This window comes from Elephas maximus, chromosome 17 (genome assembly GCF_024166365.1).
Source record: "Elephas maximus indicus isolate mEleMax1 chromosome 17, mEleMax1 primary haplotype, whole genome shotgun sequence".
Lineage (NCBI taxonomy): Eukaryota > Metazoa > Chordata > Mammalia > Proboscidea > Elephantidae > Elephas > Elephas maximus.
Window position 1 is genome coordinate 81,921,684 of NC_064835.1, and position 26,731 is coordinate 81,948,414.

The following is a 26,731-nucleotide window of genomic DNA, read 5'->3' on the forward strand; positions in this document are numbered from 1 at the left end:
CAGCAGAGCTTCCCAACTAAGACAAAGAAGAAAGGTCTATCGAGCTACTTCCAAAAGAGCTGATGAAAACTCTCTGAAGCAGAAAATATTGTCTAAGACTTCTAGCTCACCATGCATCGGGAGGCAGTGGTCATTAGAAATGGATGTCATGTTTGGTAAAGTAAAGGGCCAACAAAGGTGAAGGAAACCATCAAGGAGGTGGATTGACATAGGGGCTCTGGCAATGGAATCAAACATAGTGATGATTGTGGGGGTGGCTCAGGACCAAGGAATATTTTCTTCTATTATCCATGGGATCACCATGAATTGGAGTGACTCAATTGCACCTAACATAGCAATATAGAGTGATTATCACAGTGCTTAGAGAAAAGGTAAGTGTGCCATCAATAGTATTATTTTATCATAGTAAAGCCTCCATGACTCCATCACAAAGAAATGAAGTGTTCATAAAAATAAATACCCTAATTAAAGTTGGTGTCTTCAAGCATCATCATTAAACTTAAAAAAAAAAAGTTTCATTGGGATTTTGTGCAGGTGGAAGGACTGATGACAGCCTCATGAGTCTTATTTTGCTGTCCAGCCTGAGGAGGAATGATCAAGGCTGAGCTATTCCAGCACATGTTTAGAAGAGGGATTTATCTGACTCACATTCTTGTTACACTTAACAGCCAGCCTGTATCATAGTTTGGGGACCGTTTATTAGTTGATAACTTCATTGCTAGTTTTTTTTTTTTTTTCCTGTCATTCCAAAATATTTTAGGAGTTTGCTCTGAAATAAAATTATTTACAGGAACTTTCATCTTACTATGTACCACTCTGGGTTGAATCACACCTGTTTCCTGCCCCCATGCGCTTGTCATGGTCTACATTTTCTGCGGTTCTGAAATATTTAGCTACTGCTCCAGCTCTGCTTTGTGTAAGAGTTTTCTCTCTCTTCTGTAGAATAAATATGCTCCAGATTGAATTCACTTAGCTAGTTTTTAATTCAGATAGCATCTTATTTTACTGAATTTTATAAGAAATCAAAATAGTTTTCCTTTATTTGAATTTGTTTACAATGTTCATAATATATAGTCATATTTAAGGGGTGGATAGGAGATAAATTGTAAATTCTTGTTCAATATAGATTTGTAATTATTCAAACTAAAGCCTTGCTATAAATAAATACTATTATTGTGTTTTAATATGATTTTTCATCGAATAGAAAGACAAAACGAAAGAAGCTTGTTATTGAGGTTTTGAAGCTTAAAATCTTTTGATCTGAAGGGGTCTTTGGGGAAACAGCTGGGGTTGAAATGGAAGAAAGTGTCCTTCACAGAAGACAGAGGTTGATGACAATCACGGAGAGATCACTGAGGACCTCCGTTAAACCAGCTCTGAAGAAGCCATGGAGGTGCAGCCATGTTGCGATAGTTGAGTAAGGAGGGAAAAAGAAGTGGAAAACACAGTGGTAGCTAGGTAGTCTCAGTTTAACAAAGGTTTTGTCTCTGGTTGTCTTTCATTTTTTAATTTGGAAGCAATTGTTCATGCTTATTCTATTAGTTTCCTACTGCTGCTGTAACAAATTACCACAAACTTAGTGGCCCAAAACAACATCCATTTATTATCTCACAGTGCTGTAGGTCAGAAGTTAAGACCATATTCCTTTCTGGTAAAGAATTCCTCTCTGGGAAAGAATCCACTTCCAAATTCATTCAGGTTGTGCACAGATTTCAATTCCTGTTGCTCTAGTGCAGAGGTTCCAGTTTTGTTGTTGACAGTTAGCTGGGATCCTTTCCCAGCTCCTTAAGGCAACTACATTCTTCTTCATGTTGCTCCTTCCATTTGCAAACCAGTAAAGGTAGGTCAAGTCTTTCTCAAGCTCTGAATTGTTCGGACTTTATCCTTCCTCCTCATCTCACATGCTCTTAAGAACTCATGTGATTTAGATTGTGCCCATCTGCATAATCTAGAAAAATCTCCCTATTTTAAGATCTCTAACCAGTTGTCACCAGGAAATAGGGCTGCTACAATCTAGACCAGTTATGGAATATGATAAAGGCAGAGTCATACTGAAATCTTGCAGAAGGAGCCTTGTGGTTGATACTTGACCACCCAGGACAGAGATGGAACCATGGAATAGGGACCATCAGGGCTGACCCTGCAATTATGGAGGAACATCTACTCAACCAATATTGGGACCAACAAATAAATCAAGGGGGGCTACCTGACCAAAGTGTAGGTCATGAAGGAATAAAGCCATTTCCAGAGAACCTACCCAAGTAGAGAAACATAAAGAGGTGGGGAAGTTTTCTATTTCCCCCATGCTTCTGATCTCCCACCAATATCTCCTACTGGCAGAATATATAGAAGCCAGCTTTCAAGGGTGCCCAGGAAACCAGCCTTACCAAGAAGGTAGGAAAAGGATATGAGTAAGGCTTAGAGACAAAAGGTAAATAACTGGCATCCAGGTCCCTTGATTAGGAATAAATTTAATCCAGGAAGCCAATTTCTACAATACTCTTTGTGCACAGAGTTTTTAACTTTGTTTCATATGCTTGCATAACTTAGTCCTGAGGACATGTTCTATTTCTATATGCCTCTGGAGGGTTATAGAGATTATAATTAAGATTAAATATGATGAATATGTAAAGTGTTCAGCACAGAGCCTTCATTGAATAAGGATTAGTCTTTGTTTTATTTACTGTGTTTTTTATTGTTCTTTTTTGCTACACAGATATTATGGATTTTTCATGGATTTGAAGATATTTTATCTTCAAATTATTGCTAAAGTTTGACTAATCTGATAATTTACATTATTAATATTTTGAGGGAATTGCCAGGAGTTCAATCATGTGACTGTACTAAGGTCATCTCTTCTGTGAAGGCTGGGAGCCCCTTCCTCATGCTCCCAGTTCATGCTACAGAATTAGGGAGCTGCCTCTGTGTTGTCACTTTCAAATACGCCCTACCTATTAAAATTTTCGTAGCAATAAAAAAAGTGCCAATATTCACATTCACATTCTTGTACTGAAAAGTTTGTGTAATTCCTATTTTAATGGCATGCACTTTTCCATCACAGGTGGCAAAGAAATTTTTGTTGTGAATAAATAAAAGATAGCATATAAACACATTTTTTTTATTTTTTAATGAGTTGGCCCCCTTGCAAAAATAAAATTATGCACCAGTACTCGAGAATATCACAGTTTACAACAGACTCCTTGTAAGGAAGGACCGAAGGAAGAATCAATGCCCTCAATGTGTAGAATTTGTAAGATAAACTATGGTTTCAATGACGAATGTTTATAAGATCTTGCAATGTTTGAGAAAAGTAGGTATCTGCACTACATGTTAACTTAGAGAAAATCCTGGGCTTGAAATGAAGAAAATGGAGCAGAAATTTTGGCTAGGGAGAGTGTTTTAGTATAAGTGGTGCTAAAGGCCTTTGAAGGACAAAGGTGTCTACTATAATATTTGAAGTTGGCTTCTGTGTACCGTGGTGATGTCACTTCTACCTGAACTCCAAATTTTATTCAATAAGGTGTTTTCCACACACAAATGTCTCCTTAATTTATTTATTCATTGGGTAGCACAATAAAGGGTCATATTACAAGTAGAGTCAGCTTGGGAAAGAAGCAAGCAACTACCACCCGACAGGAAACAGAAGGGATCAAAAGATTAAGAGATCAGGAGAGAAAGACAAATGCTTATCCAGAAATGCGAAGGTAAAAGGTTAGCCAGCAAATTCTGCTTGTAGGAATGGCTCACTAAGTACATTCAGACCATCCCCGTGTTCGAAAGCAACTAGGAAAGTAGAACTTTCTTTTTTTCTTCTTACTTGGACTGAAGGGATAGGAAGAATATCGAAGCAGTGAGGAGCTACAGGGCCAAAGATCCAAGAGATGAAGAAGATCAAGAGAGTCAAGCCCTACTCTGAAGCTACTCCTGCCTGCAAAGCAATTGTCAATACCAAAACCAGTGGCTGAGAGGCCGAGATCTTTCAATAAACTGGCAGGGCTGTGGGGAAAATAGCAAAGAGCAGTGCCTGCCAGAGAAGAGTGGCTCTGCAAATACCCTAGGCCTTCAGTTGGAAAGTGCTAATTCCTAGGATTAGAGCTAAGCCCAGAAAGACACCAGCACATACCGTGAGGAAAGCCTTGCTGCCAATCGTCCCCATTCCTACTTGGAGTAAACTGATCTGACCTTCTTACTGACCCTAGCCTTGATATCTCTTATAAGCAAAAGTCAGTCTTTCCTGGAGAAGGATGATATCATCCAAAACCTCAAATCAGCTCTATAATTTTTTATCTGCAATGTTCATCTCTCAAATAATCACCATGCATAACAGAAAGCTTGACTTTAAAGCATAGTAATACAACAGACAATTGATACAGACCCACAAAGATCAGGAATGCAGAATAATGTCAAACATCCTAAAATAACTAAAACTAATATGTGAAAGAAGCAAGAGAAAAACATCAAAAATTTCTCAGAGTAGAAACTATATGAAAGGAGAAAATGGAAATTATTATACAAAAAAATGCAATAACTCCTATTACAAACTCAGTATATATGTTGAACATCAAATCAGATACAGTTGAAGTATCTGATATGTCAGAAAGAAAAATAAAAGGTTAAATGATAAAAATAACAAAAAACAAAAGTGCCTTGATAATACGAGATATGGCCAATGTTTTCTTACATGTAATTTTGGTTCAGAAGAAGAGGAGAGCAAAAGAAGGCAGAAAATGAGGCAGAAGTATTTGCAAATATAAACATGAATTTTCCAGAAATGATATTTCCAACTTCAGATTCATAATGCAATATAAAGCCAGACAAATGCTAACAAAATCACACTTCTTAAAAAAAAAAAAAAAAAGAAAGAAAAAAGAAGTGGGAAGAAGGGTATAAAGGTCTGTGTTTTCAATATAGACTCGGTTATGAGTCAGCACTTGGAACCATGAGAAATGATACTTTGATTTTGTTTTCATGCTGTATTATCTTTCATTGCACAAAGACCTCTTCATCCCCATCACCTAGGGATCATTTCACCCACTGCTTTGCTTGGCAGCCAGCCTATTGTCTCTTTCTTCAACCATGGTGAGACGGATACATTTTCCTTAAGGAAGAGAAACCCATGTTTTGTTGCCTTTGCCCATAATGAAAATGTTGGAAAGCCAGATGGCAAAGCTGTTGCCATTGGGATATTTCACATGAACCACATCCTTTGAGCCAGGATGTCTCTCTCTGTTAGTGATCTCAGGTTCACACCTTCAGTCCCCATACCAGTATTGAACTCGATGAAATCAGTAATCTTCCCAGTCTCTAAATCAATCTGAATGGTATCACTCACCTTGATGAAGGGTTTAGGGTAGACGTTTGGTAGGAGCATCACGGGTCACCAGATGAGGGATTCATTTTGTGCCCACAAAGTTCCTTCTTTGCACAACTTGTACTTCGCTTCCTCAGGTGGGATACAATGAACAGCAAATCGACCTATAGTGCCATAGATCAGATGGAAATTCTCTCTGGTTTTGTAGATGCTGATGGCATCCATAAAACCAGCAGCATAGGTTATATCAGTTTGGACTTTGTCATCAATGAAACACTTCACACAGACATTCTTTACTTCATTCCTTTCAGGGCATACTTACATCTATTCACTAAGCAAATGCTGAGCAGGAGACTTTCTCTCAGCTCGTGGGCACTGGTGGATGGACGAGGAGCGGGCACACCAGTCCGTTTGTCCAGTATCTAGTGCTCTGCAGCTGCTCCACACTTCACATGCTTCTTGGGACCACGACCACGGCTGCACTGGGCAGGGAGAGAGCGGTATCATTTATTCTAAAGTAACATTAAAACATTAAATAGTTCAACAGCTAGAAAAAAAAAAAAAACACCCAAAATTGCTGAAAAACAAAGAAAAAACAGTAATAACAGAGGGAGGAACAAAAAAAAGAGAGAGAGTAAAAGGAACAGCAACAATATCAGCTATCTTCTCGATGGAATGATACCTTTATCAAAATGAAAGAAAATAAATTCCAACTTAGCAAAAATATTATTTTAAAATGAAAACAAAGATATTTTATATAAACAAAAACTGAAATGATTTTTCACCAGCAAACCCTCATAAAAATATCTTTAGGAAGAAGGAAGATGATATAAGATGAAAGCTTAGAGAGGGAGAAGGGATAAAGACATGTGTGTTAATCTCAATGAAAACTAGCCACTGTAGACAATAAAGGAGCCCTGGTTAAAGGGCTCAGCTGCTAGCCAAAAGGTTGGCAGTTCGAACATGTGGCAGTCTGCTTTGGTAAAGATTTACAGCCTTGGAAACCCTATGGAGCAGTTCTACTCTGTCCTGTAGGGTAGCTATAAGTCGTAATTGACTCCATGGCAGTGAGTTTTGGGTGGGTAGACAATAAAACCATCAATAATAATATAATACATAGCAACATAGTACATATATCACAAAGTGGTTATTTAAAATTAATACATATTAAGATGCTTGCTTTGCCCAAAAAGTGGTTAAATACTAATACATAATAATAGATTTTAATAATAAGTGATAATGTATTTTGCAATCAATCTCTAGGAAAATTAACTGTTAAAAGAATAGGATATGGGAAAAAAAAAAACCTGCTGCCGTCAATTGGATTGCAACTCATAGCCACCCTATAAGACAGAGTAGAAATATCCCATAGGTTTTCCAAGAAGCAGCTGGTGGATTCAAACTGCCAACCTTTTGGTGAGCAACCATAGATCTTAATCACCGTGCCAATAAAAAAAAAAATTTTTTTTTAAAGGTTGTAAATAATAGTACTAACAAACTACTAAAAAGAACAGGAAATAGTATAAAAATATTTCAGCAATTCATAAAAATTTCAACAAAATGAAAAGAAACATGGGCATATAAGGAAAGAGAAATCAAATAGAAACTTGATGATTTAAGCCCAAATATAGGAGCCCTGGTGGCACAATGGGTAAGCACTCAGCTGTTAATCAAAGGCCAGAGGTTCAAACCTGGGCTGCTCCAGGAGAAAGACGTAGCAGTTTGCTCTTGTAAAGATTTAAAGCCTTGGAAATCCTACAGGGCAGTTCTACTCTGTCCTGTAGGTTTCTATGAGTCCTCCAAATCAACTTGATGGCAATGGATTTGGTTTGGGTTTTATAACAATAATTGTATTAGGTAAAATGACTAAAAATTACAATTTGAAAACAACAAGGATGAAAAGATTAGTTTACAAAAAGAAAATAAAGAGAATCAACTTATAAGCTCTTCGCAAAAGAATAACTTAAACATAAGGATTCAGAAAAGGTTGAAATGGATGATAGTAAAGCTCCATTATACAATTGCTGAATGAAAACTAGAATATCTGTATTTATGAGTTAAAGTGTGTTAAAATGTAAAATGCATTATTAGAGATATAGAGGGACATTTCATCATAATAAAATTTCCATTTACTAGAAAAATATAAGAATTCAAAATCTTCATGTGCTTACTTATAACAGTCTCAAAATGTATAAAGCAAAAATTTCCAGAAGTAAAACAAATAATAGACCTATAACTTAATAAGAAATATTAAACACATCTTCAAAGAACTCCAGATGAGAAGTCATTAAAATATAAGGAGGCGGGGCCAAGATGGTGGACTAGGCAGACGCTACCTCGGATCCCTCTTGCAACAAAGACACGGAAAAACAAGTGAATCGATCACATACATAACAATCTACGAACCCTGAACAACAAACACAGATTTAGAGACGGACAACGAACTAATACGGGGAAGCAGCGATTGTTTTCAGAGCCTGGAGCCAGCGTACCAGTCAGGTATGGCACAAGCACAGAAGCTGCTCCACCCCCCTAAACTAACACTGGGAGGGGGCCCAGCCAGTTCGCGCCGGCGGCATGGCGACGCAGCAGGTGGGAGAAGTCCCCGGGAGGCAGTGACTGGTCTTGGAGCGGGGAGAGCAGCGTCCCAGCCGGGGAACCGTCCCGCCGGGATTTGGACTGGATGCAGGTACGGCATAAACACAGAGAGCTCCTCCACCCCCCTGAACTAACCCCGGGAGGGGGCCCAGCCGGTTCGCTCGGGCGGCGTGGGACACAGCCGGTAGGAGAAGTCCCCGGGAGGCAGTGACTGGTATTGGAGCGGGGAGAGCAGCATCCCAGCCGGGACACTCGGTCACGGCACAAGCACGGGGAGCTGCTCCACTCACATGAACTAACCCCGGGAGGGGGCCCAGCCTGTTCGAGGAAGCAGCACAGCGACGTGGCTGGCAGAATGAGAAGTCCCCGGGAGGCAGCGACTGATTTTGGAGTCGAGAGTGCACCGTCCCAGCAGGGAAGCCTTGACCCTGGGCATGGGGCTGGAAGCGGAGGATCTGACCGTGACTCCAACGGGCCAGACCCCCCGGGGGCAATCTCCACACAGCCAGCATACATAGGAGACACGCTCCACGGGAATCTCAGATATAATAGTCATTCCAAGCAAGACAAGCAACTCTGGCTATATTCTGAGGTGCTACTCTCCTATCTCTCTGTTCCCTCCCCCACCCTCCCCAGGCGGCTTCATTAACATCCGAATAGCCTAAGCCAGAGGGAGAACTCTGATAGGGATCTGACTGCATTTTTTTTAGCGGATTTTCTGGAAAAACTAGTTTCCCAGTAATGGCTCGGAGACAGCAATCCATATCAAACCACTTAAAGAAGCAGACCATGACAGCTTGTCCAACCCTCCAAACAAAAGAATCAAAATCTTTCCCAAATGAAGATACAATCCTGGGATTATCAGATACAGAATATAAAAAACTAATTTACAGAATGCTTTAAGACATCACAAATGAAATAAGGCAAACTGCAGAAAAAGCCAAGGAACACACTGATAAAACTGTTGAAGAACTCAAAAAGATTATTCAAGAACATAGTGGAAAAATTAATAAGTTGCAAGAATCCATAGAAAGACAGCATGTAGAAATCCAAAAGATTAACAATAAAATAACAGAATTAGACAACGCACTAGGAAGTCAGAGGAGCAGACTCGAGCAATTAGAATGCAGACTGGGACATCTGGAGGACCAGGGAATCAACACCAACATAGCTGAAAAAAAATCAGATAAAAGAATTAAAAAAAATGAAGAAACCCTAAGAATCATGTGGGACTCTATCAAGAAGGATAACCTGCGGGTGATTGGAGTCCCAGAACAGGGAGGGAGGACAGAAAACACAGAGAAATTAGTTGAAGGACTCCTGACAGAAAACTTCCCTGACATCATGAAAGATGAAAGGATATCTATCCAAGATGCTCATCAAACCCCATTTAAGATTGATCCAAAAAGAAAAACACCAAGACATATTATCATCAAAACCAAAGATAAACAGAAAATTTTAAAAGCAGCCAGGGAGAAAAGAAAGGTTTCCCTCAAGGGAGAATCAATAAGAATAAGTTCAGACTACTCAGCAGAAACCATGCAGGCAAGAAGGGAATGGGACGACATATACAGAACACTGAAGGAGAAAAACTGCCAGCCAAGGATCATATATCCAGCAAAACTCTCTATGAAATATGAAGGCGAAATTAAGATATTTACAGATAAACACAAGTTTAGAGAATTTGCAAAAATCAAATCAAAGCTACAAGAAATACTAAAGGATATTGTTTGGTCAGAGAACCAATAATATCAGATATCAGCACAACACAAGGACACAAAACAGAACGTCCTGATGTCAACTCAAATAGGGAAATCACAAAAACAAACAAAATAAGATTAATTAAAAAAAAAAATACACATAACAGGGAATCATGGAAGCCAATAGGTAAAAGATCACAATAATCAAAAAGAGGGACTAAATACAGGAGGCAATGAACTGCCATATGGAGAGGGATACAAGGCGATATAGAACAATACAAGTTAGGTTTTTACTTAGAAAAATAGGGGTAAATAATAAGGTAACCACAAAAAGGTATAACAACTCTATAACTCAAGATAAAAGCCAAGAAAAACATAACGACTCAACTAACATAAAGTCAAACACTATGAAAATGAGGATCTCACAATTTACTAAGAAAAACGTCTCAGCACAAAAAAGTATGTGTAAAAATGAAATTGTCAACAACACACATAAAAAGGCATCAAAATGACAGCACTAAAAACTTATTTATCTATAATTACCCTGAATGTAAATGGACTAAATGCACCAATAAAGAGACAGAGAGTCACAGACTGGATAAAGAAACACGATCCATCTATATGCTGCCTACAAGAGACACACCTTAGACTTAGAGACACAAACAAACTAAAACTCAAAGGATGGAAAAAATATATCAAGCAAACAATAAGCAAAAAAGAAGAGGAGTAGCAATATTAATTTCTGACAAAATAGACTTTAGACTTAAATCCACCACAAAGGATAAAGAAGGACACTATATAATGATAAAAGGGACAATTGATCAGGAAGACATAACCATATTAAACATTTATGCACCCAATGACAGGGCTGCAAGATACATAAATCAAATTTTAACAGAATTGAAAAGTGAGATAGACACCTCCACAATTATAGCAGGAGACTTCAACACACCACTTTCGGAGAAGGACAGGACATCCAGTAAGAAGCTCAATAGAGACACGGAAGATCTACTTGCAACAATCAACCAACTTGACCTCATTGACTTATACAGAACTCTCCACCCAAATGCTGCAAAGTATACTTTTTTTTCTAGCGCACATGGAACATTCTCTAGAATAGACCACATATTAGGTCATAAAACAAACCTTTGCAGAGTCCAAAACATCGAAATATTACAAAGCATCTTCTCAGACCACAAGGCAATAAAACTAGAAATCAATAACAGAAAAACTAGGGAAAAGAAATCAAATACTTGGAAAATGAACAATACCCTCCTGAAAAAAGACTGGGTTATAGAAGACATCAAGGAGGGAATAAGGAAATTCATAGAAAGCAACGAGAATGAAAATACTTCCTATCAAAACCTCTGGGACACAGCAAAAGCAGTGCTCGGAGGCCAATTTATATCGATAAATGCACACATACAAAAAGAAGAAAGAGCCAAAATCAGAGAACTGTCCCGACAACTTGAACAAATAGAAAGTGAGCAACAAAAGAATCCATCAGGCACCAGAAGAAAACAAATAATAAAAATTAGAGCTGAACTAAATGAATTAGAGAACAGAAAAACAATTGAAAAAATTAACAAAGCCAAAAGCTGGTTCTTTGAAAAAATTAACAAAATTGATAAACCATTGGCTAGACTGACTAAAGAAATACAGGAAAGGAAACAAATAACCCTCATAAGAAACGAGAAGGACCACATCACAACAGAGCCAAATGAAATTAAAAGAATCATTTCAGATTATTATGAAAAATTGTACTCTAACAAATTTGAGTAAAAACCTAGAACAAATGCATGAATTCCTGGAAAAACACTACCTACCTAAACTAACACATTCAGAAGTAGAACAACTAAATAGACCCATAACAAAAAAAGAGATTGAAACGGTAATCAAAAAACTCCCAACAGAAAAAGCCCTGGCCCGGACGGCTTCACTGCAGAGTTCTACCAAACCTTCAGAGAAGACTTAACGCCACTACTACTGAAGGTATTCCAAAGCATAGAAAATGATGGAATACTACCCAACTCATTCTATGAAGCCACCATCTCCCTGATACCAAAACCAGGTAAAGACATTACAAAAAAAAGAAAATCATAGACCTATATCCCTCATGAACATAGATGCAAAAATCCTCAACAAAATTCTAGCCAATAGAATCCAACAACACATCAAAAAAATAATTCACCCTGATCAAGTGGGATTTATACCAGGTATGCAAGGCTGTTTTAATATCAGAAAAACCATTAATGTAATCCATCACGTAAATAAAACAAAAGACAAAAACCACATGATCTTATCAATTGATGCAGAAAAGGCATTTGACAAAGTCCAACACCCATTTATGATACAAACTCTCACCAAAACAGGAATTGAAGGAAAATTCCTCAACATAATAAAGGGCATCTTTGCAAAGCCAACAGCCAATATCACTCTAAATGGAGAGAACCTGAAAGCATTTCCCTTGAGAACGGGAACCAGACAAGGATGCCCTTTATCACCGCTCTTATTCAACATCGTGCTGGAAGTCTTAGCCAGGGCAATTAGGCTAGACAAAGAAATAAAAGGTATCCAGATTGGCAAGGAGGAAGTAAAGTTATCACTATTTGCAGATGACATGATTATATACACAGAAAACCCTAAGGAATCCTCCAGAAAACTACTGAAACTAATGGAAGAGTTTGGAAGAGTCTCAGGTTATAAAATAAACATACAAAAATCTCTTGGATTCCTCTACATCAACAAAAAGAACACCGAAGAGGAAATAACCAAATCAATACCATTCACAGTAGCCCCCACGAAGATAAGATACTTAGGAATAAATCTTACCAAGGATGTAAAAGGCCTGTACAAAGAAAACCACAAAGCTCTACTACAAGAAATTCAAAAGGACATAATTAAGTGGAAAAACATACCTTGCTCATGGATAGGAAGACTTAACATAGTAAAAATGTCTATTCTACCAAAAGCCATCTATACATACAATGCACTTCTGATGTCATTTTTTAATGTGTTGGAGAAACAAATCACCAACTTCATACGGAAGGGAAAGAAGCCTCGGATAAGTAAAGCATTACTGAAAAAGAAGAAGAAAGTGGGAGGCTTCACTCTACCTGATTTCAGAACCTATTATACAGCCACAGTAGTCAAAACAGCCTGGTACTGGTACAACAACAGGCACATAGACCAATGGAACAGAATTGAGAACCCAGATATAGATCCATCCACGTGTGAGCAGCTGATATTTGACAAAGGACCAGTGTCAATTAATTGGGGAAACGATAGCCTTTTTAACAAATGGTGCTGGCATAACTGGATATCCATTTGCAAAAGAATGAAACAGGACCCATACCTCACACCATGCACAAAAACTAACTCCAAGTGGATCAAAGACCTGAACATAAAGACTAAAACGATAAAGATCATGGAAGAAAAAATTGGGACAACCCTAGAAGCCCTAATACAGGGCATAAGCAGAATACAAAACATTACCAAAAATGATGAAGAGAAACCCGATAACTGGGAGCTCCTAAAAATCAAACACCTATGCTCATCTAAAGACTTCACCAAAAGAGTAAAAAGACCACCTACAGACTGGGAAAGAATATTCAGCTATGACATCTCAGACCAGCGCCTGATCTCTAAAATCTACATGATTCTGTCAAAACTCAACCACAAAAAGACAAACAACCCAATCAAGAAGTGGGCAAAGGATATGAACACACATTTCACTAAAGAAGATATTCAGGCAGCCAACAGATACATGAGAAAATGCTCTCGATCATTAGCCATTAGAGAAATGCAAATTAAAACTACGTTGAGATTCCATCTCACACCAACAAGGCTGGCATTAATTCAAAAAACACAAAATAATAAATGTTGGAGAGGCTGCGGAGAGATTGGAACTCTTATACACTGCTGGTGGGAATGTAAAATGGTACAACCACTTTGGAAATCTATCTGGCGTTATCTTAAACAGTTAGAAATAGAACTACCATACAACCCAGAAATCCCACTCCTCGGAATATACCCTAGAGATACAAGAGCCTTCACACAAACAGACATATGCACACCCATGTTTATTGCAGCTCTGTTTACAATAGCAAAAAGTTGGAAGCAACCAAGGTGTCCATCAACAGATGAATGGGTAAATAAATTGTGGTATATTCACACAATGGAATACTACGCATCGATAAAGAACAGTGACGAATCTGTGAAACATTTCGTAACATGGAGGAACCTGGAAGGCATTATGCTGAGCGAAATTAGTCAGAGGCAAAAGGACAAATATTGTATAAGACCACTATTATAAGATCTTGAGAAATAGTAAACCTGAGAAGAACACATACTTTTGTGGTTACGTGGGGGGGAGGGAGGGAGGGTGGGAGAAGGTTTTTTATTGATTAATCAGTAGATAAGAACTGCTTTGGGTGAAGGGAAAGACAACACTCAATACATGGAAGGTCAGCTCAGTTGGACTGGACCAAAAGCAAAGAAGTTTCCAGGATAAAATGAAAGCTTCAAAGGTCAGCGGAGCAAGGCCGGGGGTCTGGGGAACATGGTTTGCGGGGACTTCTAAGTCAATTGGCAAAATAATTCTATTATGAAATCATTCTGCATCCCACTTTGAATTGTGGCGTCTGGGGTCTTAAATGCTAGCAAGCGGCCGTCTAAGATGCATCAATTGGTCTCAACACACCTGGACCAAGGAAATTGAAGAACACCAAGGCCACACGACAACTAAGAGCCCAAGAGACAGAAAGGGCCACATGAACCAGAGACCTACATCATCCTGAGACCAGAAGAACTAGTTAGTGCCCGGCCACAATAGATGACTGCCCTGACAGGGAGCACAGCAGAGGACCCCTGAGGGAGCAGGAGATCAGTGGGATGCAGACCCCAAATTCTCATAAAAAGACCAAACTTAATGGTCTGACTGAGACTAGAGGAATCCCGGTGGCCATGGTCCCCAGATCTTCTGTTGGCACAGGACAGGAACCATCCCCGAAGACAACTCATCAGACATGAAAGGGACTGGTCAGCGGGTGGGAGAGAGACGTTGATGAAGAGTGAGCTAATTATATCAGGTGGACACTTGAGATTGTGTTGGCAACTCTTGTCTGGAGGGGGGATGGGAGGATAGAGAGAGAGGGAAGCCGGCAAAATTCTCACGAAAGGAAAGACTGAAAGGGCTGACTCAATAGGGGGAGAGCAAGTGGGAGTAGGGAGTGAGATGTATGTAAACTTATATGTGACAGACTGATTAGATTTGTAAACGTTCACTTGAAGCTTAATAAAAGTTAATAAAAGAAAAAAAAAGAAAACCTGCAATATGAAGATGACACAACCTTGCTTGCCCAAAGTGAAGAGGACTTGAAACACTTACTGATGAAGATTAAAAAGTTTAGTACGGATTACACCTCCTCAACATAATAAAGACAAAAATCCTCACAACTGGACCAATAAGCAGCATCAAGATAAATGGAGAAAATATTGACTTTGTCGAGGATTTCATTTTACTTGGATCCACAATCAACACCCATGGAAGCAGCAGTAAAGAAATCAAACTTTGTATTGCATTGGGCAAATCTGCCGCAAAACACCTCCTTAGAGTGTTAAAAAAACAAAGATGTCACTTTGAGAACTAAGTGCACTTGACTCAAGTCATGGCGTTTTCAATCACTTCATATGCATATGAAAGCTGACAATGAATAAGGAAGATTGAAAAACAACTGATGCATTTGAATTATAGTATTGGTGAAGAATATTGGCTATACCAAGAACTTCCAAAAGAACAAACAAACCTGTCTTGGAAGAAGGGCAACCAGAATGCTCTTTAGAAGTGAGAATAGACACATTTCATCTTATGTACTTTGGCCATGTTATCAGGAGGGACCAGTCCCTGGAGACAGATATGCTTGGTAAAGTAAAGGGCAGTGAAAAAGAGGAAGACCTTCAATGAGATGGATTGATGCAGTGTCTGCAATAATGGGCTCAAACATCCTACCATTGTGAGGATGGCACAGGACCCAGCAACGTTTTTCTTCTGTCACAGATAGGGTCACTACGAGTTGGAGCTGACTCGACAGCACCTAACAACAGCAACAGAGGGCAGGGGAGGAGAATCTCTGTGCTGTGAGCCAATGTATGAAGGCCTCTACAAGTAAGGTCAACGGATGCTTACGTGGAAGATTTGTGTGGCAATCTCAATCATGGCATCCAAGTACACTGTACAGATTTATACATGCCGTGCCGCAAAAAATCTTGGGAGTAAGCTGACTTATAGAGTGAACAAAATTTTAATAAAATAAAATTTTCTTTATGCTTAAGCGCATGAGAAAATCAACAAAGATCAATCACCCGATATTCACTAGATCATTCTTTACAGTTTGGTTTTAGAAACTGTATCTTAGAAACATAACTTTCACCTATAACAAAGATCTATGAATGAACTAACCTATTCAGTGTCTATTTATTTCATGTTCATCATAAGAACTTTGAATGATGTTGGTCTGTCATTGGACTCAGGCATTCGTTAAGTCCCAGTACCAGAAAAAACAAACATTTATTTCAAACTACAGAAGGTTTTATTTCAGGGTATCATAGAGTCTTCAAGATGTAGAGACAAATGAGTTGACCTTTTTATTTTTTTTTCCCCTGGAGTTCATATTCCCAGAGAAATTTGAGAAATATAGTTATAGCAAGAGCCCCTCTCTCCATAAAAGAACAGAGAATTTTACACAGCAAGAAACTTGATGTGACCTGTGATGAACTACTGAAATCAGATATGGATCCATTTGGGATTGGGGAAGAATATGGAATGTGGAGAAAACTAATTAAGAAGCTGAGTGTTGTAACTCTATATGAAACGGTTGAGAATAAGGTCTTCCGCATGCCCTAGTTCTGAAAGGCATAATTGTATTTCTTTATTTGGCACTTCCATTCTTTAAATGAAGGAGGAAGTTAAAAAAAAAAAAATGGCTTACATGTTATTTTTTTTTTCTTATTTTTCTCATAAAAGTCATAAAATAACATGGGCATAATTACATGTAAAACAAGAAAAATGATGCTATCAATAGAGTTTCACAAATTTATTAACTACCCTTAGTTTGAGGAATGTACAAGGCTCTGTGTCACACTTCTGAAACCTTGGAAAAATATTCGAATTGATTGAGAGTCACCTACACCATTTGGCTCAAACTCTTCAATGACATTGATGGCTGAGATGAATGAAGCAAGTAGGTTTGCTGTACTGTCATGGAACACTAACACTTTGTGTATCATTATTTAGAAGGCAGAAACAAATCCAAAATGGCCCTGATAAATGTAAAACAGGCATAAAAAAACAAACTTACTGTACTCTTAGACCAAAAACAAAAGAACACAAAAACCACAAACGAAAAACGCAATTACCAATGTGGGAGGAATGTTGGATAGTTAAAATGTATACATTATGAATAGGTATGTGGTGGATCCCTTGTAAGCACGCTAACAGTAATATTAAACTTATTAATGGTCTTCTGCTATAAAAACATAGAGCCTTCAAGCATAATTGAATATTTACATTACCCAAAACAAAAAAACAGCGTTCCTGAATAAGATCCCTTTCTTCTAAATTGATTATATAAAAAAAAAAAAAAAAAACTTAATATGGTCTCAGGGAACATCTAGCTTGATTGGCATTAACATAGTTTATAAAGAAAATGTTCTACATTCTATTTCTGTGCGTAGCACCTGGGGTTTTAAAAGCCTGGGAGAGGCCATCTAGGATACTCCACTGGTCTCACCCTTCGGGAGTAAGGCAGACTGAAGAAAACTAAAGATACAAGGGAAAGATTAGTCCAAAGAACTAATGGACCATATCTATCATGGCCTTGACCATACTGAGCCCAGTACAATTAGATGCTGCCCAGCTACCACCACTGGCTGCTCTGACGGGATCACAATAGAGGATCCCGAACAGAGCTGGAGAGAAACTTAGAACAAAATTCTAACTCACAAAAAGAGACTAGACTTACTGGCCTGACGGCGACTGGGGAAATCCCTAGAGTATGGCTCCCAGACACCCTTTTAGCTCAGTAATGAAGTAGTTCCCAAGGTTCTCCCTTCAGCCAAAGCTTAGACAGTCCCATAAAACAAACCAAAACTAAAGGGACGCACCAGCTCAGGGCAAGGACTAGAAGGCAGTAGGGAACAGGAAGCTGGTAATAAGGAACCCAGGGTCTAGAAGGGAGAGTGTTGACATGTCATGGGGTTGTTAACCAATATCATAAAATGATGTGTACTAACTAATGAGAAACTAGTTTCTCTGTAAAACTTCATCTAAAGTACAATAAAAAATAAAATGAAAAAAAAAAAAACTTAAAAACCACAATAATGCCATATATGGAACCCTTGCTACGTGCCACAAACTGTGCTACCTCTGTGAGGTAGATACTACTAGCCCCATTTTACAGCTGAGTAAATGATGCTCATTGAGGTTACCTACGTTGCCCTGGATTTTACAGCTCATTAGAGATTGAGTAACTATCCTCATTCTTCTAGAACAGTCCTATGCAGTAGCTGTATCCTAAGCTACTCTCACCATTTCCCACTAGATTCCACCCTGTTCCCCTTGCTATACACTTTCAGGGTCTTTTCTGCATTTGCCCAAGGCTTTTGACCCTCATGGCTACAGGCCTCAACTAGCCCATGGTGAACAATGTTATTCTAAAAGTTAAGGTATGCCTTTGTCACATCCTGGGTTCCTTAACCCCTGGCACTTCACAGCAAGATTTCCTGTAAAATGATTGGTGCAACTCTAAGAAAACATAAACAGCATGAATACATAAAAAGTAACACCATCTCCAGTCTCTGTCTTAGCCAGAGTTTTACTGGCTCCAGTTTGTAAATTTGTAGAGAATAATGAAATAAAGAGTTCTCATTTATTGAGGACTTTCTTTGCACCAGTGCAATATAGGCATATTCTATATATTGTCTCATTTAATCCACAAATTAAGAAATAACAGAATTCTTCTTTTAAATGTGAGGAAAGTGAGGTTTGGGAGATGAATTTTTAAGATCATCTAGCTAATAATGGACAAAGGTGAAATTTGTATTCAGGTCTGTCACAACTACAAAGGAAATAATGCAGTTTAGTCCAGGAAACTTCCATGTGTCTGCCAGTTTGTCTTACTGTGGGGCCTTGTGTGTTGCTGTGATGCTGGAAGCTATGCCACCTGTACTCAGATACTAGCAGGGTCACCCATGGCGGACGGGTTTCAGCTGAGCTTCCAGACTAAGGTAGACTAGGAAGAAGGACCCAGCAGTCTACTTCTGAAAAGAATTAGCTAGCAAAACCTTATGAATAGCAACAGAACAATGATATAGTGCCAGAAGATGAGCAGCACCCCCCCCCCACCCAGTCAGAAGGCACTCAAAAGGTGACTGGGGAAGAGCTGCCTCCTCAAAGTAGAGTCAAACTTAATGACATGGTTGGAGTCAAGCTTTCAGGACATTCATTTGCTGATGTGGCACAGCTAAAAATGAGAAAAAACAGCTGCAAATATTTATTAATAATCTGAATGTGGAATGTATGAAGTATGAATCTAGGAGAATTGGAAAGAGTCAAAAATGAAATGGAACATAAACATCGTTATTCTAGGCATTAGTGAGCTGAAATGCACCGGTATTGGCCATTTTGAAGCAGACAATCATATGGTCTGCTATGCCAGGAACGATAACTTGAAAAGGAATGGCGTTGCATGTCTAAAAGAACATTTCAAGATCTATCCTGAAGTACAATGCTGTCAGTGAAAGGATAATATCCACATACCTAGAAGAGAAACCAGTTAATACAACTATTATTCAAATATACACACCAACCGCTAAGGCCAAAGATGAAGAAATTGAAGATTTTTACCAGCTTCTGCAGTCTGAAATTGATCGAACATGCAATCAGGATGCGTTGATAATTACTGGCTATTGGAACGCAAAAGTTGGAAATGAAAAAGAAGGATCAGTAGTTGGAAAATATGGCCTTGGTGATAGAAACAATGCTGGAGATCACATGTTTGAATTTTGTAAGAACGATGACTTTTTCATTCCAAATACCTTTTTTTCCCAACATAAATTTATACACATGGACCTTGCCAGACTGAATACACAAGAATCAACTTGACTACATCTGTGGAAAGAGACGTTGGAAAAGCTCAATATCATTACTCAGAACAAGGCCATGGGCTGACTGTGGAACAGACCATCAATTGCTCATATGCAAGCTCAAGTTGAAACTGAAGAAAATCAGAACAAGTCCATGAGAGCCAAAGTACAACCTTGAGTACATCTCACCTGAATTTAGAGACCATCTGAAGAATAGATTTGACACGTTGAACACTAATGAACAAAGACTAGATGAGTTATCCAAGGACATCATACATGAGAAAAGCAAGAGGTCAGTAAAGACAGGAAAGAAAGGAAAGACCAAAATGGATGTCAGAAGAGACTCTGAAACTTGCTCTTAAACATCGAGCAGCTAAAGCAAAAGGAAGAAATGATGAAGTGGAAGAGTTGAACAGAATACTTCAAATGGTGGCTCAAGAAGACAAAGTAAAGTATTATAATGGCATGCCAAAGAGCTGGAGATAGAAAACCAAAAGGGAAAAACACATTCAGCATTTCTCAAGCTGAAAGAACTGAAGAAAAAAACTCAAGCCTCGAGTTGCAATAGTGAAGGATTCTATGGGGAATATATTAAACAACGCAGGAAGCATCAAAAGAAGATGGAAGGAATACCCAGAGTCATTATACAAAAAAAGAATTGGTTGACATTCAATTCTTTCAAGAGGTAGCATATGATCAGCAACTGACGCTACTGAGGCAAGAAGTCCAAGCTGCTCTGAAGGCATTAGCCAAAACAAGGCTCCAGGATTTGATGGAATATCAATTGAGATGTTTCAACAAATGGATGCAGCCCTGGAAGTGCTCAATCATCTATGCCAAGAAATTTCAAAGACAGCTACCTGGCCAAATGACTGGAAGAGATCCATATTTATGCTGATTCCCAAGAAAGGTGATCCCGCCGAATTCAGAAATTACGGAACAATATCATTAATATCACATTGCAAGCAAAATTTGCCGAAGATCATTCAAAAGCTGCAGCACTATATCGACAGGGAACTGCCAGAAATTCAGGCTGGTTTCAGAAGAGGATGTGGAACCAGGGATATCATTGCTGATGTCAGATGGATCCTGGCTGAAAGCACAAAATACCAGAAGGATGTTTACCTGTGTTTTATTGACTATGCAAAGGCATCCCACCACCATGTGGATCATAACAAATTATGGATAACATTGTGAAGAATGGGAATTCCAGAACACTTAATTGTGCTCATGAGGAACCTGTACATAGATCAAGAGGCAGTTGTTCGGACAGAACAAGGGGATACTGTGTGGTTTAAAGTCAGGAAAGGTGTGAGTCAGGGTTGTATCCTTTCACCATATCTATTCAATCTGTATGCTGAGCAGATAATCCAAGAAGCCAGATTATATGAAGAAAAATGGGGCTTCAGGATTGCGGGAAGACTCATTAACAACCTGCATTATGCAGATGACACAACCTTGCTTGCTGAAAGTGAAGAGGACTTGGGCACTTACTGATGAAGATCAAACACCACAGCCTTCAGTATGGATTACACCTCAACATAAAGAAAACAAAAATCCTCACAACTGGACCAATGAGCAACATCATGATGAATGGAGAAAAGATTGAAGTTGTCAAGGATTTCATTTTCTTGGATCCACAATCCACACCCACAGAAGCAGCAGTCAAGAAATCAAAAGACGTGTTGGGCAAATCTGCTGCAGAGGACCTCTTTAAAGTGTTGAAGAGCAAGGATGTCACCTTGAAGAATAAGGTGTGCCTAACCCAAGCATGGTATTTTCAATTGCATCATATGCATGTGAAGGCTGGACAATGAATAAGGAAGAACAAAGAAGAATTGATGCCTTTGAATTGTGGTGCTGGCGAAGAATATTCAATATACCATGGACTGGCAAAGAACAAATAAATATGTCTTGGAAGAAGTACAACCAGAATTCTCCTTAGATGCAAGGATCGTGAGACTGTGTGTGACATACTTTGGACATGTTGTCAGGAGGGATCAGTCCCTGGAGAAGGGCATGATGGCTGCAACAATGGGCCCAAGGACAACAACGATTGTGAGCATGGCACAGAACTGGGCAGTGTTTCGTTCTGTTTACATAGGGTCGCTGTGAGTTGGAACTGACTCAAACGCACCTGACAACAAGAACAGCAACAAGGACAGTCCAGGAAAGATTCTACTGAAAGAAGACTTCAGTATACACATGTGAAACATCTCTTCATGGTTAAAGGGGAAGGAACAAAAAGTAAGAATATATTTTAAAAAATGAGTGATTATTGGGAAACCTGAGAAAAGATTTTTGATTGTCATGTTGTTTTAAAACAAAACAAAATGAAAAGCCACATACTGAAGTTCTCAAAAATCTTTGTTCTTAGAAATTTATCCCCTCCTCCCCTCCACCAATACAACTGAAAAACTAGCAAATCTTTGTCCTGAAATCATAAGATGATTTAGACGGTCAGCTTTCTGAAGGGATTAGAATGGAATAAGAGCAGCTTTGAAAATAATGTCACAACGTTATTTTGCCCATGTAAGCAGGATTTGTATAAATTATATATCATATACACATGGATTTTAGTTTTTATCTCTTCAGATATTATTAGGCTTTATAAAATTAATTATTTTAAGAGAAAATAAATGTACTCTAAAGGAAACTTTAGTTTTATTGAGCTTCTCAGCTTACTTGTTTAAGCGTGCATATCTTTCAGTCAGAAACCCAGGTGGCGCAGTGCTTAAGAGCTACGAGGTTGGCAGTTTGAATCCATCAGGCACGCTCCTTAGAAACTCTATGGGGCAGTTTTACTCTGTCCTCTAGGGTCGCTAGCTATGAGTTGGAATCGACTCGATGGCAGTGGGTGATAGGGTAGCTATGAGCTGGAATTGACTTGACAGCAATGGGTTTTTTTTTTTTTTTTGGTCTTTCATTGAGTAAATTTTTTATCATCGTTTTATTTTCAATGTAAATTTAACCATGCAATAGGCAATACTGTACAAAGAATAGCAACTTGTGTTTTTCTGTGTACATAATCTTTTCTCCCCCCTAGAGAAAGTGTTATTTAGGTGTGTTTGAATTCGCACACACAAAATTGGTTGTCTTCTTGGGAAAATTTAATAAAAAGCTAAAATCAACAATAATATCAACAAGGCAATTTAAAATTTGTATATGTTCTCTTTTTTATTATTAAATGTTATCATGAATGCAGGGTTTGATGCATTTTCTGATAAAAATTCAATAGCAACTTCAGTCTGATGCGTGAATAGTTGTACTGTGAACTAAGCTACACATTGATATGGCTGTATCGATTGCTATTGACTCACAGAGGCAAACTGAGCCTTCTAATTTCTGCTTTGATACATTACCTAAATATTTTGCAAATGTCTACTAAAGTCTTACACAAAAATTAGTCCATAAGACATCAAGATCTGAGGAAATAATCTGAATTTTTAGAATTTTAAATAATATTCAAGGGCGCTCTATGGGTTTCATCAAAATGCTTGAGCCAGTTGGGATTCATAAAGGCAAATATTAAAGAACTAAAGGCTGAAGCATTTAAAAAGTATAAGGTAAAAAAGCAATACTTGTTTACTGGCTAAGAACTGTTGTTTTATTCTTTTTTTTTTTTTTTCCTCCAGACATAATAAATTTAAGTATCCAAAAAGCTCTATTTAATGATTCCATATTGGCTGGTATCCAAAGAAAAATTGCTTCACTTCTAAATTTCCATGACATAACTTTGGGTCTAATAGGAAGCCCTGTGAAGTACCATTTGTTGTTGCATCCGGCAGGTCTGCGTTACGTGCCTTCTAGACTGAGATTTGAAATTCATATTTCCTTTGGCCGGAACTTTGGAACGAGAGGCCAAAATGTACATTACTTACTTGTACAAGAGTTTCTTGCAAATATGCCGTCAGTTCCTCTTTGAGTCTTGGGCCAGACATTTTGTTAGAAAGGACCTTGTCACTTGTCTTGGGTAGTTAAAATGTAGAAACAATCTCTTCTTAGACTGATTCTTCCCATTTTGAAAAATTGCCACAGCAAATTCCCCAGTCTGCCAAGCTGGCAGAGTCTATGCCAAAAGCTGGAGCCCAGCCAGGCCTCAAGGCCGCATTCCAGACCTCTGAGTCAGCATCTGACTCCCTGCCACTCTGTCTTCCCTGTGGGAAAGCATCCTGTGCCACAAAATCAGTGTGAACCAAACACTGAACTGGTTGTTAAAGATCAAACAACTTTTATTTCCCGGATTCTTAGCATAGAGAGGAGAATATGGGAAAATTGTAAATTCTAGAAAAAAATCTGATACTGGGGAAATTTCTGTTCAAATTTGGTAGATTGGAGCCTCCCAGCTTTTCCAAGAGTAAGAGAGAAGTCTGAATAATTTTTTTGGCTTCAGTTGTAAAACACGGGTCCTGACCCCTTCTCGTCGTTAAAGATCCCATGGGCTCTTTTGAAAGGACTAAAGGGGATTAACCTTTCTGTTCTGGCTAAATTCCTAATTGGATAGTTGCATTTTACCTCCTTAAATTATCCCTATAGCTCCAATTGGATATGGAATTTTCACTTCCTGTCATAGGTGGTTGTAGGGTGTTACGACATTTCACCCCAGGGGTGAAACTAATTAACTTGTTAGTGAGGTGAAATTTAGATGTGGGTTGTCTTTCTTTTTTCTCCCCCTTCCCCACTCCTCCTTACTTTGGAGTTTAAAATACGTGGGAATCATTCCAAAGAGAGCAAAAGTACATTGTTGGAAATGCAGCCACCCAAACCCAAGACCATGAGGATCTAAAGAAGGTAAGATAAAGTCTTTCTAAAGCAACGTCACATTGCGTTTTTGCTGGGAAAGTCGAGGTCAGCCATGTTGTGAGCACGTTTGCTAACAGCCCTTTGTGGAGCCTTAGCTCAGTATTCACAGAAACACTTAGGCCCAGGGACAGGGCCAAGGGGAGTCAATGTCTCTCCTGAATATGGAGGTAGGCATTAACCGTGGGCAGATTACACGGGCACTTGATTTGGAAAGTAAAGGTCACGCATCAGTCTCTTCAGCGGTATTTATCCATATTGAAAATCATTGCCCATAGAATCACCTTTGAACCTAAAAAAGCCACTCCACCCAAAGCAACCTTATGTTTGCCTTGCATTGAGGAAGCCAGGTGGTAATCAGCTTATTTGCATTATTTGGCCTTTCAAAAATGTGATCTTAAATTATTAGCCAAGGAGGTATTCTTGGACCAACTCTATTTTTTATTCGTTTCACAGACTATTCCATTAATGGCTGCGTTTATAAGAAGGAAATTACTCTTGGAGCTTCTGCAGAAGAACTGTGGATTAATTCTTCAGAGACTGGGATATAAAGATATTTATATGACCAGCATTTTCGTATCCCAATCTCTGAAGAATTAATCCAAAATTATTAGGATGAAACAACTGTTAGAGTCCCGGGGCAGTACAAGCAGTTAATGTGTCAAATGCTAACAGAAAGGCTGGAGGTTTGAGTCAACTGAAAGGCACATTGAAAGAAAGTTCCAGCCATCTGCTTCCAAAAAGTCAACCACTGAAAACCCTAGGGAGTACAGTTCTACATGACACACATGGGGTCGCCATAAGTTGGAGTCAACTGGATGAGAACTGGTGATATAAGACCAGTTAATAACAAGCCAGTCCAAGCCCCCGTGAACTAACATAGCTGCATTGTGGACCAGGTGTTATTTGGTGTACTGCCCACGAAAGTAGGAAGAAAATTTTATGAAAAAAAGAAAAGGAAAATCCACAACTAAACTAAAATACACTGTGGACCAAACTTGGATTTGCCTGTGACAATGCTGAATTTTACCTGAACTCTGTGATCCTGGAAAACAGCAGTCCTTTCAATTCCGGAAAGCTGTTTCCTGAAAATAATCTCCTTTTTCCTGACTGACTCAATAATGCTTGTGAGTACTCCCTTCTTTACGTATGACGAGGCCAAACAGACCCTCCAAATCCCATTTCTTGTCTCACAAATAATTGACTGAACTGCTTGTCCCCACTGATCAATCAAAAGAAAATATTTGTTAACCAAACTTTGGCTGAGTTTCTATCTTTTCCCCCAAGTCCGTAAACTCTGGCCCACTCTCAGCCTCAGCCAGCACTCTATCCTTTAAGGGCCCCTCCAAAAGAATAGGCAGGTCTCAGTGTAAACCATCCCACATCTCCACACCTGTTTTTCTTCGCCTTCTTTATTCTCATCTCTATAAAAGAAAAACCTAAAAGGGTTACCTAACTCTTGAGATGCTTGCTGATCCTATGGTCAGAGTGTTCTCCTTATTGCAAGACTCTTCCTCTCATTGTCATAGTCCCTGTCTCCTTTGCAAGAGCTTGTTCTGTTTGTTTGTTTGTTTTCTAACTAAAGCCTCTGCCTATCTAAGTCTGAGGAGCCCTGATGACACGGTGGTTAAAGTACTCAGCTGCAAACCAAAAGGTCAGTGTTTTGAACCCACCAGCCACTCTGCAACGGAAAGATGTGGCAGTCTGCTTCCATAAAGTTTTATAGTTGGCATTTAGGACCCCAGGCGCCACAATTCAAAGTGGGATGCAGAATGTTTTCATAATAGAATTATTTTGCCTGTTGACTTAGAAGTCTCCTCAAACCATGTTCCCCAGACCCCAGCCCCTGCTCCGCTGACCTTTGAAGCTTTCATTTTATCCCGGAAACCTCTTTGCTTTTAGTGCAGTCCAATGGAAACCCTGTGGGGCACTTCTGCTATGTCCTACAGTGTCGCTATGCATCGGAATCAACTTGATGGCAGTAGATTTGCTTTTGGGAATCTTGCTAAAAATGTAGATGCTGATTCAGTATATCTGGCATGGAAATGCAAATTTTCACCAGGGGATCTAACCAGAAAGAACTGATCCAAAGCCCTGGTTCGAACCACCAACCTTTCGGTGAGCGGCCGAATGCTGACCCGTTGTGCCACCAGGGCTTTTTTTTTCTTCTCTATTTATC

General features: G+C 38.9%; 1 pseudogene; it reads right to left on the minus strand.

Annotated features, from left to right (window-relative positions):
- Positions 1–5,027: 5,027 nt before the first annotated feature.
- On the minus strand, positions 5,028–23,693 carry LOC126060303 (40S ribosomal protein S4, X isoform-like; annotated as a pseudogene).
- Positions 23,694–26,731: the final 3,038 nt, after the last annotated feature.